At 38.4% G+C, this 14,584-nt stretch overlaps 1 long non-coding RNA gene across 1 annotated transcript; it reads left to right on the top strand.

Annotated features, from left to right (window-relative positions):
- The first annotated feature begins 1,098 nt into the window (after window positions 1-1,098).
- Window positions 1,099-5,747, top strand: LOC112486279 (uncharacterized). Its single transcript, XR_003048685.1, has 3 exons — window positions 1,099-2,718; window positions 2,902-3,984; window positions 4,204-5,747. It is a non-coding gene; the product is annotated as an uncharacterized LOC112486279 (long non-coding RNA).
- Window positions 5,748-14,584: the final 8,837 nt, after the last annotated feature.

The following is a 14,584-nucleotide window of genomic DNA, read 5'->3' as shown; positions in this document are numbered from 1 at the left end:
AAGAAAACATTGATCTAAGATTGTTTTTTTATCCTAATTGATTAAGACTTGAACTTGTGCCAGACCTACGTAAGCTGACAGACTCCCGACATATTTAGTTTTTCCAGTGGTTTTTACCAAAAACAGTCATCAGATCCAGGTATGAATCATTATTAGGACTCATCCCTTTGCACACCCAAAGAACGTCAGAGTGTAGCTTAGGTTTATAACTGGAAAGGGTGAATTTGTTAAAATGCCGTAGCAGGCCTGGACTTGCACACAGAGGATGTGAGCTATTGAGATCATACGGATGCTTTTGACACAGATGCTCGCATGGGAAAACACAGAGCAGGATCTACTGGTATGCAACGCCATCAATCTTATTTATGAATTGAAGCTCTTATCTTGTGCACTGACGAGGCACATTGTGAAGACTTGCCAACATTCTTTTGGAACATGAAAGGCGACCGACATGTTCCGACTGCAAGCCACTTTCTCGCCGTCTCTTTCCCAGAATTCAGATGAGGAAGGAGGAGCTGATGTAAAAATCAGTCTTCGGTCAAATTCCTTTTTGCTCATACCTTCAGAAAAAAAAAGAAGAGATTTTTCAACACATTTAAAACATAGCTTTCTTTCTTTGTGTGTCTCAGTGACGTGCAAACTTGACACAAAATTCATAATCACTGTGAAAGGTTTGAGTTTAATGTTGTGCAAACACTGTTGAGTGAGCGATTGCTTTTATGACACTAATCTCAATGTTTACAGTTTTACAGCACATTCCTTAAGAGTTATACTCATTGACTTTTAAGCACATTCAGCAAACAAAGAGATGGTGCATGTTGATATGAAAGCAGGAAAAAAATCCTTGTGATTGTGGAATGCTGATTGTCCTCAATTTATCTTGACTGTATTTATAAGCCGAAATACAAATTAGTAGAAGGAGTCCAATAAATGCCAAAGTACACATTTCACAAGTATGCAATTACACAAACAGACCAAACACAATGCCTTGTGTGAATTCCAAGTGTGGTGATTGATTGACTGATGGGCCTCCTTAGTGCAGATACGAAGTTTGTTTTCAGGTAAAATAAACTTGATTAGATCATTAAACTGTGACGCTTGTTTCAATTGGCAGTAGTGATCGCCCTCTAGAGAAAAAAAATTGTAACTTGTTTCAACTGTAACACGAAACTTCTGAGAGGGTTGCATTTGTGAATGGAATCCCTTGTCATTTAAAGGCCAAATTTAAAAACGCATGCCTGACCCAGGACCGATCTTTCAGCCATGTATCAGAATTTGAAGAGCGACATGTGAGATCATTTTTCCTTAGGCTTGGACTGTTGGACTGATTTGTTCACTGTTACATACATGCATTTGATCCTACAAATGATCCTACTTGATGTTCATTAAAAATACAAAACAATATGTTTTGCATGTTCATATATTATTTGATTTATTTAATTGAGGAAAATATTATTGCACTCTATTCGCATTCAATGTGTCCAGCTATTGCACTGTTTCCCTGCAACCAAGCTATGGTAATTATTGCACAAATGTTTGTGCTAGTTTTGACTTGGATCTTCTTATTAAATTGACTAGTGCGTCCACGTGTGTGCATGTAAACAAAGCAAAAACAGCGTGCCACTTCACAAATCCATCTTGGCTGCCGTAGCTGAAACAAGTGACTCAAGTAGAAGAACACCGTTGATCAAACTGGATATTGTTTAATATATTTGTTTTTGTCATTTTTAACATAGCGATGCAGTGCACGCTACCGAAGATGAGGCTGGAGTGGGTTCAGTGTCGGACAGAGGCTCATAGACACATTTTTTGAGCATTTTCAGCAGCTATATTTAAAGTATGTCGGTGCAACTGGAACGTGAGAGCTGGCGTCAGAAGCTGCCCGGTCGATTATTGACAAGGGACCGGTGAGTGAGCTGCTGCTGGACCCTGAGGCTGGAGTAGAATATTTATACAGAGTATTTTAAGATTCGTTCATTGTCTTAACAATATAATTTCTAACTTTAAATTGTAACTAATTGTCATTCACACAGAGTCATCGCGAACATTGTCAAAACAGTTGTGTTTATGAAACAGATCCATCAACTTTTCGACTTTTTCCATGTGGCCATGTGAATGTTTGTTTAGTATAGTTTCGCCCGGTGACATTTCTTCGCTGCACACAGGAAGTGTTTACATTCTTTGTCACGTGAACGGAAAAGCAGCGATATTTTCATTTTAAAAGTATGAAGTTGAGGATATGTTAGAATAAATAAATAAAATAAACCCACATTTGATTAACTGATGTCAAGCATTTTTACTTACGTTATATATGATCAGAATTATAGAAATTACGAGATCCCGACATTATTGACTTTTACCTCATGCTTTCAATCATGCAGCTGTATAATGATTTTCAGTCCAATAAATAAAGAAATAAACTGGAAAAAAAAATGTAAACACATAGTTTACATTGGAATTGAACCCAATGTTATAAATATTTAGGTCAAAAGAAAATACTAAAGCAGAACAAGTGATCAATAATTGAATTTAACAGCACAGGTTATCAGCAACAATACTGCAAACAAACTGCTCACCTTCTACTTTCAAGTAAAACAAATATATATATACACACTTGGCAATAGGGGGCAGGAGAAATTGTGAAGAAGAATTGTGAGGTCACACTGCAGGAACATGGACTGAGAAGCAGAAGAAGTGAACAGAGGAAACATTTTTGAAGTCAGTAACACAATAATTCATATTAACTCATATGTAATTACATTTTTGTAGTAATAATAACCCACTGTGTAGTACATCATTTCTCAAATGTGTTTGTTATTTTGGATTATTCCTATGATACAAACTTTAAGCAGAATTTTTAAAATACCCACGTTAGATATTTTTTTGTAAATGTCTTTTCAGATATCCTGCATAACGGGAGTGCATGGTGATAACTACAAGCATCACTGCAAGTACTTCAACGTGACTACAACCATGAGCCCATTCACCAAACTGAAGAAAAGGTCCTATTAATGTTTGATTTGCCCATGGACGTTTGCCACAAATAAGGATCGCCAAAGGCACACGCAGGACCACAAAGGCCTCAGGCAAGTACTTTGTCGTACATGTGGAATGTAGTTCCTATGTGTTCCAAATACTCTGAAGAGACACTTAAATGTGAACTCAGATGACAGACCTTATAAGTGTGCAGTGTGCCAGCGAGGCTTCATCCAGAAGGCCGTGTAAATGTCGGCACTGTGACAAATGTTTTAATCACAATGTGAGCTGAAAGAGTCAGAGCCAGCGTTACCACACATCCAGATCCTGGAATGAACAGAATAAAGCAAATGGAAAAGATCAGAGCGATGGGAACAATGGGGCTGTAGAGTTTACCTGTCAGTGTAGAGGAGAAACTGGACACAGAGGGGGATAAATAGCAGCAAAGGAGACGCATGGGTTGGTAGGCCCAAGAGCAACAAAGCTGTTAAAATAGCTCAAACTTGTGAAAGGACAGAATCAGGTTTGAACTATAGTACTCCTTATGACGAAGGATAAAAAAAACTGCTGGTTTAAAAACATTTATTTTCCCTCATTTATTTATGCCATATCAATACTTGATTTATTAATAATATTTATGCATTAACATCACAGGTATTTCAGAAGCACTTTTCCCGTTGTGGAATTTTGCTAGTCACATGGTAATCACTAGATGTCCTCCTTGTACTAGAAACACAGCCTGATTGAGCCAATTCTTTCCGAGTGGGATCACAGTCTTCCCTTCTCCATCACACTCAGTTCCTGAGGTGACTGTCATTTCTCTGAGCTGCTTTTCGAGTGCCTCTGCTTATCTTCTCCCTCTCTCCTCCTGTCGTCTCCTCAGGGACACTGTGTTTTCTCCTCAGGGAACACAGTTTCTTAGCACATTATCTTTCCTGGTCCTTTTGGAGCGTCTCACTGATCCCCTGTAGCCCTCAAAGCACTGGAGTACTGACATTTGTGCTTCAGGTAAAATCTGCACAGTTGCAGTACACAGTCTGCTGCTGTACATGTATGCCATGTTAATATAAACATCATTATACGATGTGTCTTTATTTATTTTCTGTCAATTTCAATCACTCAACTCTCCCAAGCGTGCTGATGTGACTTCATAAAAAAGTAGATAGTTGCTTAATGTTATATAATGTTATATAGATAGTTATATAATGTTGTTTTTTTTTATTCCAGGTATACTATTGTGGGAAAGGAAAACAGTATGGGGATCTACCACCTTGGGGCTGATGCTATTAAAATTACCTTAGTGCTGATTATTACAATTATTATTTGTTATTGTTCTTACCTCTCAAATATTTCCTTTTTATCATCTTCTTCAGCTACTGCCTGAAGGTGTCGCCATATAAATCTTTCTCTTGCCTCCTCTGCTCATACACCAGCTATCTTAATGTCATTATTCACTGTCTCTATTTTCTGGCAGGGGTCTTTATTTTCTTTCTGCCATCTGGTCATTCATTTAATTTTTTTTTTTTTTTTTACCTAAAGCTAACAGATAAAACGTAACCTTATAGTATCAACAGAAGGCAGCATTTGTTTATCTGAATGTTTTTGTACAAATCTTCCAAAATAAATCAAGTTGAAATTATGTTTTTTTTAAATCACTCGCAATATTTGTAGAATTTTAAATGTCTGTTCTCAATTTTCAAACCCATTCGAGTGATGTAGCAGTGAAATATCAAATCTGGACTTTTTCAATGCGATTCAACAATGAAACATTTTTATTTTTCTCAGGTGTCCTTTTCCTTGTCCTTGCAGTCTGTTCCATTTCCATTCACTGATTATTGCCTCATCTCCCTCTCACAGAGAAATGTCACGAGGTATTTATCAATCACAGGGCATTTGTATTCCGTTATTTACTGGAGCCCCAGTCTCCTTCCGCCCCCTGTCTGTGCAGAATTACCCCATCAACAGTGCAATCACTAGTCTCCTGCTATCCTGCCTGGTTGAGCGGCAAGTATTAGTTTTCTCCCACTGTCACGGAGTGGCATCGTCAATCCGAAACAGCAGGGAATGAGTGGTGTGTCAAGAATGTCAGCAAGTTTCCTCTCTGGGTTGTGTTAACTCTAAGATCTTAGTCAGGGATGAGCATAAATTTGATGGTAGAGGGCCTGTAAAAATCCATACTGTTGTCAGAGTTGAATTTAAATCAACACGCACTAGCTACACTGGGATCTTCACATCGGTTCTGCTGTCAGATAGTCGACTCTCTTGTGTACACCAGCAGTACATATATCTAAATATATCATTCCACTGTAAATGAACAAACTGTACTGAAAAAGCAAAAGTTAAAGCTGAAATAGATTTTATTTGCAGGAATGGCAACGGTTTGATGAAAAAAAAAATCCATTCCTTGGAGCATTTGAACCTACCACTGACTTGATACTCAGCAACAGTGTATGTGACTGTCAGTTTCTAAATCTCTGCTCATCTATTCACGTCATTGAGGTTTGCAGATGTAGTTTCCATAAACATTTGTACTTTTTCTGAGCTGATTGTCCTCTGGACTGCACACTGGTCAGTACAGCACGCGTAATCTATGTTAAAAATTTGTTACCCAAACCACTTCAACATAAACCTCTCAGAATGTTGTTATAACACACAGCTATACTGTAGCGAGCAGATTTAGTCAAGTACACCCTGAGTCTACAGGCTACACATTTAAGGTTCTTAGATTGCTGAGTAGTCAGTTCTTTCACATTACCTGTGAAATATCAACATCTGACGTATAATATTGGAACGCGCGCAGTGCAGCCTGGTTGTATATTCACTCTGCCTGTTGCTGTTCTCCGCAGTAATGACACAGTCAGGTACCACATTTATAGTTGTAGTATCACATATACACATATACATACATACAGTACATACATACATACATATATATATATATATATATATATATATATATATACTGTATATATATATTAATATTAGAATGCATGTATATATTTTGTAGAAAACTGTTGTTTTTTATTCTCTGTGTAATTGATTCCTATGAATTCTTTGCGTTCTCAAGTGCAAATGTTGTTATCTATATAACGAGTACAGACTTACTTGTCTTCTTTCCTTGTTCAGAACCACCCTGGCTTTAAACATGTGTCATTTCTCTATAGTCAGGTTTGGAATTTTATTCTGGAACACATTAAAACGGCAGCGTCTCTGCAGATAGGAGCAGCTCCCTGCCTGAGACGAGTCTTTCTTCTTACTCTTTCATTATTCAGCTGCAGTAATTGTCTCGGTGTGCTGTGAGAGCCACTGCCTTTGCTGGATTTGCCCTGCCTGACCTCAGACAATGGAAACAAGCAGCCACTTCAAAAAAAAATCTACCCACAGACATGCTGTCATCTTTTGTTCTGCAGCACTGGCTTTATTCTATACTTCTGCTCTCTCTCCAGCATCTTTATTAACATTCCTTCTCCTTACAGTTTATTTACTTGACAAATTGCCTAAAATTTCCCTTTGATTAGGAATAAAATGGTAAAATAACATCTACTTACAGTATCCCTATGGTTTGTGCTGCATCTATTGTCTTAAGTCTTTTTCTATGCTCAGTTTTCAGCCTTCTCTTAGGCTAGCATGTTATTCACATCACGTCCATGTGTCACTGAAGTCTTTAAGTCCTGTGACTGGAGTTATGGCGCAGCTTTTTGTGATACATAATGAGGCAACGTGTTATAAATTTAAAACTCTTAAACGGCAGAGCATTCAGGTGTTTATTTATTTTTTATTGTTAATGTTTCCTCTGGAAATAATGACACCTGCAGGAGCTGCAGTTGCATTCACTGCCCGGTGCTTCTGTCAGCAGGGATCAGGGAACCGTCACACACCTGCATATATGAATAAAACACACACAAACACACACAAAATCTCACACACAAAAAGATGGGGATAATCATTTAGCACTCATGTGTAGCAGTGGGGGACATAGAGTGACACAGTTGTTAGTGGTATTGCCCTACAGCAGTGCTTTCAAAAAAAATGGGAGTGAGCCTCCCGGTGGTAATTTCAGCTGGGAGTGCAGCAAGTGCATTCATTTTATATTTAATATTTGCGAAGAAAAGTTCACTGGTATGATTCACTTATTTTACATCTAGAGTTTGCATATTTCCTTCCGTCTTTGTGGCTTTTTTCCTCCGAGATGTTCTGCTTCCTTGGCTGCTCTGTCACCTGACCATCATTATTGAGCTCACACTGTCTTTCTAGACTCCCATTTAGTCTGTCCAATTCCAACTTTTTCAACCTAAAATATCCCCAGACTCCACTGCAAGGCTGCAAATGGTCCCATTCGTCAACGCCTACCTGGAGCATTGCACCAGCCTCCAGTATTGGATCTCCATTAACGATTCTGGACTAGCTCCTTTATGACCAAAGCTCTACTGCCAATGTCTTCATCTGAACCAAACACTGGTCTTGCTTTGGACTTCTTTTAGGGCCACTTGGTGAATAATTTTGCTGCTCTTTTAGTAAAAGAAACCTTTAATCGACCAAAGTAGAAAGCGTGAAAACAAACACGTATTGAAATTAAAGTTGATTTAAGTAAATTTACTGATTTTTTTTTTTTTTGGTTCTTAAGAGTAACACTAGCCAAGGGTCATCACTGTTTATCATTCTTAAAAATGGCGTTACTCTCTCGTGCAGAGTCTTTTCTCTTCTTCTGGCGTTACATTTATAGTCTTGTACCTTTAAATTACACTGCACTCTATTTTACCTCTTTCAAAGATAAGCATGTTACTAAGCTCAAACATAAGTGTCATGAATGATGAATATGTACTACAAATATATGCTTTCATTGACGGAGGTGTGACTGAATGGAGATAACACTGAAGGGAGAGTCGGTGTGTCTTTGCATCACCTTCTGTATAATGATGTGTCTGATGTGTATAATGACCCCCCCCCCCCCCAAAAAAAAAAACCACACAACTTAACAGCAATTACAGTTCCACACTGTGTGTTAGTAATGCATTTATACAAATGACAGTGTCCCACAGTTCAGTGTGGAGTATAAATCCTCGTCGCGGTGATGAATTGCCAGCTGTCAGATTTCCCAAGGTTTCCTGATGATTTATAAACTTACGAGTTTAATTTTATTCACTTTCTTTTGAGGAGGAGTTTTTGGTTTTACACATACATTTTCTTAACTGTTGTTGAACTTTGTAAAAGTTTTTTTTAGGTAAAAGACAAAGAAAATTGAATTATCTCATCTATTGACAGGCTTAAAACAAGCATCTAACATCTTTAGCTGTTTTGTTTTGATGTGTTTTAAAGAAAATGATGGTAACATTTTCTGCTTGTATAACACATCTGTCACAATAAAGTCGAAAGAGAGTACAACCAACAAATAGCCCATAAAATTAGAGAGGAAGTAGGGGAGCATCATGGTGTATTTTATATAACATTCCAATATACTCTGAATACTTTGTCACGAATGAACTACTGTATATTGCAGCTCGATATTTGGAGTTGTTCTGAGAGCGGGGTAACGGGGCAACTGACAATGCTTAGCAAACACCATTATACTTCTGTACAATCTGTATATAGTATATGATCTGTGAATGGACATCACAGAGGAGGAGACTCCCTCTGTCCTTGCCTTAATGGCACTATATGATGCTGCAGACACCATTATGTTCCTGATGCATCTTGTTTGTCTTGTTCTTCCTCTGCACCAGCAGCATACAGTGAGGTCATTGTTTCTAATACACTGGCAGAGACTCACCGTGTCCCAGGAGCATTGGAGAAATGAGTAAATTATTCTGAAGCTTGTCAATTTAGCCACGTCTTTGGCATTTTACCTTTGGGGCATCAGGAAATGTCTTTAATCGACCATCGATTTTTTCCAACATATTTCTTTGTACTCCCCCACCCAGCTCCAGATCCATTTGTTAGGCCCACATCTGGACTAAATGGCCACAGGCTTTACTAGACTGAGCAATTTTTATGAACCATATAGTGTTTAATTATCCTTTACTAAAAAGAGGGAACTTCATTATCTTTAAAAAATATAATTATTTTTTACCATAACGAAAACGAAAAGGAAAATACAGCAAATAACAAAAAAAAAAAAAAAAAAAAAAAAACAAGAAGCTTATAGCTAATAGTGTTACTGCATTTAATTAGACTTTTTCAAGAGGCTTCAAAATTGAGACAAGAAGGATAAGAAGTTTTACTGTATATAAAATCATTGGTCTTTTTTATAGGGAAAACAAAAGGAACAGGAAGTTCCGCTTGAAAATATCAAGTCTTTAAAGTAACTCCACATTGTGAATTTCACTGCCTGACACAGACCTATACATTAATGCCATTGCTGTTCATTCATTATATGGCCCACATGAAGAATGTGGCCCACGAAGTCCTCTTACAAGTAATAGAGCACATTCAGACATTATGGTCCAGTGAATAGGCTGCCTGTTTGGTTTATGAGTGTTGCACCAACCCCTCTGGTCTCAGATATAATTTTATTTCCAACACACATGGATTTAACCTCAGGCTTTAGAGACCATCTTTGAGAAAAAGTGACAGGGTAGAGAGGGGGATTAAAAAAAAAGCTATGTTTGAAATTATAATTTTCCTCTCCACACGCATCGCTCCTTCTTGCCAGGAGCTGTATCTCAGTTTACTATTTGATTTTCTCTTTCTTTTCCTTTTTATCTTTGTGACTCTGTTATCACTGGGCTCTTATAATAAATCCTTAAAGTGAATCTCTGTTTATTAACTCGGGCTACAGTGCCCAATAAAACTGTGTATGTGTGTGTGTGAGAGAGAGAGAAAGAGAGAGAGAAAGAGCACACCATGTGGCTGAGGGCACACTGTAGGTTCTGATAAAGTTGTTTTTCAACTTTAAGATTATGCACATTGTCAGTGGAGTGTGTGATCCCTGAAAGGTAAAAACTGATGCTGAGGTTTTTCTTTAAGTGAGAAAACCAAAATGCTAAGTGGATTAAGAGCTTGTTATCCTCTGCTGGGGTAAAACAGATGGGCAAATAGAATACATTCGATGATATTCATGAGCTTCAGCCTTCCACTGAAGTCAGGCTGGTATAATTTTTTATCCGTTTTTAAAACCTCTCTGATTGCAGCAGCATGTCCTAGAGGGATATCTGAGATTTATGCTCAGCTGCTGCCCAAGGTGAGGGAGTATTAACTTTACAGTGTTGACTGTCAGTCAGAGTGAAACACTGGCTTCACTTCTGAGGGAAGGATGATGGAAATGTTAGAGAGGAAGACTGAAGGATACATCCACGAGGACGAGAGAGAGGGAGAGACAGAGACAGAAAAGGTATGAACATCATCTCCATTACATCCCATTATCTCCCCTCCAACAGAAGGTCCCACCAGGACCCACACACACACACACACACCGATTCTGATGCACGCTCACACACACAGACGCTGTAGTGTCATTGATACTGGATGGACAGCAGGACACTAAGATTGATGAGACCCTCTCTAAATTCAAAGGATGCCAGGGGCATTTAGGGCATGCATACGCTGTCTTTCTCCCTCTCTGAATTTAGGCTGCACACAGACTCACACTATCCTGCAGCTCCATTACCCTAATGGCAACACAGTTCTGATGAAAGTGGGGAGCAGGACAAAGACGAGTACTTGTGAGCACAGTTAGAGGAGGACAGGTAAGGTCAGTGCCTATCATGTAACTTCGTCATTACTTGGTCTTCTTTGGAGAGTGTAATGAGCTCCTCGGCACGTCAGGTCATCCATGTAAGTGGCTGACAAGTTGTTCCTGGAGTGAATGTGACAGTCAGAGTGCTCTCCCTCCTCACTAGGTGAGAGTGTGCAGCACTGAGGATGTGGGCGACTCTGAGTGTTCCACTACTGACTGTGGCGTTAGAACTGAAGTGTCCCTTAAATCTACCTTTTCCCATTTCTCCTACTGTTGAGTGATGTCAATGAGTCTCTGTAATTATTTTCATCTGAATAGGTGGTAAAGTTAAACCATCTGTATTTCCTCACAAAAAGAATGGACATAAGTAAACTAATAAATAACAAGCAAATAAAATTAATGCCTCAATTTCTCCATTTCATGCTTGGCTTTTTAGATTTTTCCGCTCAAGCTTTGAGCAAACTCTTTGGGGAGTATTTGACAGGAGTTTTAAATTTTAACAGGCAGGTCAGTCCTGTTGTCAGAAAAGAAAGTTTTTTTTTTAGCTGAAACTGTCTGAAGTCAAGCTCGCTCTGCCAAGTTAGGATCATATCATTTAATTTGGTCTGGGATTCCGGGAGCAGCTATAACTACAGTTAGAGTTTGTCCAAAATGTCTCCAATGTGGCATAGTTATCATGGTCTGTGCCCTAAATGTGGGTCATATCTGGTAGGCAGCCTTCACAGGCCTCAGTTTGTCAGAGGTGTTGAATCATGAAAGATTCTGACTGATGCCAGAGTAACGATGCATGAATCATGAATCATGAATCCTTCTAGACAAGGTTTCTCTGCTGTTAACATAATAATAAAAGTTGGATAAACATTGTCCTTCTATGGGTGATAGCCGTGTTTGGAACCAAACAATAGGTGCTTAGTCATTCAGTTTTTAAAAGTTTTTAAGGTGTAACTCTGATGCGACTGCTGACACACAGGTTATGCCCCCGCTTTTTTTTGTACCCACTGTACCTTGGCATCAGCGACTGTATTGTTGCTTTAGAAGTGGACAGTGTGTCTCCTTGTGGGTGTGTGCATGTGGAGGTGGTGTGTTTGTGTGTGTGTCAGCTAGAATATGTGCCCTGCAAATGCAAATGACCACCTCAAGGGCAAAATACAGTAGGGGGCCGTCAATACGTCTCCATTAATAAAAAGCCTGTGCTTGCACACACATACTCACACACTAGCATACACACACATCCACATTAACACACACACATATGCACACACAGCTATAGTATTTATGCGATAACCCATTAATGCTGATGGCACCAAGCAGCCAAGAGTCCAAATTAATTACAGCCTTTCCATGTGACAACACAGCATCTCCCCTCTGATGTTTTAGGTTTAAGTCAAAGTAATTCTCTTGATCTTTACTTTGCCTCGAATCTTGATTCTCAAAACTGTTATCGCCTTTGTTCGTCCATTCTGTTCAGCTACTGTTATGCATTCAACATAAACTCATAGTAGCTGCAGAGAGAAATAAGAGCTTAGTTCAGTTTTTTAGTTTAGCTTCACCAGCATTTGTTCTGTGTTGTACGTTTGCTGTGTATGTTAGAATATGTTTTACGCTGTTTATTTTACTGTGAAGAAGCTTTTGTTTTATTAAGTTAGGTGAATTGTAAAGTGACCTTGAGAGGTTAATGCCATTTACTTGCAGTCGGTTGTGCTCTTTTCTGTCGCCAGTAGACGGCGACATTATGCAGAAAGGAAAATAAAAACAGCTTATTTGGTCAAAATGGAGGAACAATACTGGGCCTTGAATACATGGATGTTCTTTGTAGACTGCCATGCCAAACAACAACAACAATAATGATAGTAATAATACTTGTGTGATTGTTGTTTTAATACGAAATGTGATATGTGCACAGTAACTTATTGTAAATGCTCAGGCAAGGAAAGTTTATTGAGTTTTTTTTTTTTTTGGTCAACTTGAGCTTTAAAAATAAATCTTACACAAAATGAGTAGATCTTAACCATTTTTATTTTGTAGAAGTAGCGAACAAAGGTTGGAGACCCCTGCTCTGGAGTGTATGGAGGGTAACACAAATGGCACATGCATATAAAGTGAATAACCAACAGTAATACCCAAACCTAATGGATGATTTCACAGTCAGTGGCTACTATTTGTTATTTTCCCATTATAGTAAATTATATCTGTTACTAAATAACACAACAAAAAGGCTGTGAATACTGTCTGGGAAACTGTTTTAATCACATTTCCGTGCTTGACATTTAGATCATGTGTGCTGTTAAAACCGCTGTGTTATTCACAAACAGAAATCCTCGCAGACTGTGTGTGAGACATAAAACATATACAGCTGAGTCACCCCAGTTGTTTGTTCTGTGGATTTTCTGACATTGAGAAAAAGGTACACAAGGCCAAATGGAGCTACACATGGTCAGTCACCACTGAGTGGAAACAGCCCTGCGGCCTTACACAATGGCTGCTGAAATCCCCGCTGCTCCCCTCAACACTGAGAGGCACACAACAGCTCTGGAATCAGAATGATATTATTTCAGTGAAGTAAAAGATATTCAGGATCTGCTTGTTTATTTCTGACAGTTCCTTATTATTAATGAACACAATTAGAATAGCTTAATTAAGTAAAGTAAAATCAGCCTGGAGACAGTTTTGACGGAATGTCATTTATATGCGAGACGTTGAAAACTGATAGTCAACATCTGTTCCAGCTTCCATTTTTTACACCGACTCTGGCTTTTTAATCAAATTTCTGTTGCAAGCAATAAATCAAAAATCAAAATTCAAATTACACAGGCAGAAAACAGAATACTTTCTTAGATTAATTTCTCTTCACTTCATCAGAGTGCATTCATATCAAGTTTAGTGAACTGTGCAGTGGGATTATCTGTATATTTGCACACACCTTTCCTTTTTTGCAAGCTCCCTCTTCATCTTGGCTGTCTCCTCTTCCCTTTCCTGTAGCCTTTAAAATGCAGTCATTTCCCCAACTCACAAATTAATAGGTATTCTGCCTCCACGTCAACCCACATGGTGACGTTTTGTCAATATGATCTGAAATACATGATGGGAAACTGATCATGAAATATACTGTATAATCAGAGCATTTTTTTTGCCTCACAGCTTCGACAAACTATTTTTTTATTTTGGAGGTGCTCAAGGTTACGCTTTTAACCTTCCCCTTACACTCTACAGTAACTGTTAAAAGCAAATATTTGACTGGTATATATATATATATGTATATATATATATATATATATGGTAGTATATAATGGAGTATAAAATTGAATGGCAGTGTTAAATTTTTGTAATCAAGCATCTTAGTAATTCAGACTGCAGGGTGCTGTACTTGGACACTACTGAAGAAGTTAGTGTATTGAAAGACAAAGTGCTGTAATCTCCTCTGGGTATATGCACTGTCTTTAATTATTCATAGATTAATAGACTGTAAAAATGTGTGTGTCCCTAGATGGCCACTTTATCTCTCATAACTCTAGCTTTCAATTTTTCTTTTGCTGTGTACTGGAAATGGTCTTTAAAGAGAGTGGATATTTTCATCAGTGGGATTTATTCACTCTTCCATTAAAGTTTATTAAACATTTACATCATGATTTATGACATGCCATGCTCATAGTGGTGGATGGTTCTGTGGATAAAAAAATAATAATTAGGAACTAAACTAAACTTAAACATAAAGAAAATGCCTCATGGGACAGAACAGACTGGTTTATATGTTACCTCATTACAGTTAGCAGAAGGGCAGTAAATATTACATTTTGTGTTTTAGGAACCAGTGAGCACCAGGGTTTCTGCCGTGCTCTGCTCTCAGCCTCGCAGTTTCTGCCTCTGCCTGCGGGGCGCTCCTCCGCCCGTCCCCCCTCTTGGTCCCGGTTCCTACTAATACAAGGAGAGGCATGATTA

This window comes from Cynoglossus semilaevis, chromosome 20 (genome assembly GCF_000523025.1).
Source record: "Cynoglossus semilaevis isolate Cse_v1.0 chromosome 20, Cse_v1.0, whole genome shotgun sequence".
NCBI lineage: Eukaryota > Metazoa > Chordata > Actinopteri > Pleuronectiformes > Cynoglossidae > Cynoglossus > Cynoglossus semilaevis.
Note: the sequence above shows the minus strand (reverse complement) of the source record. Positions and strands in the feature narration are given on the sequence as shown.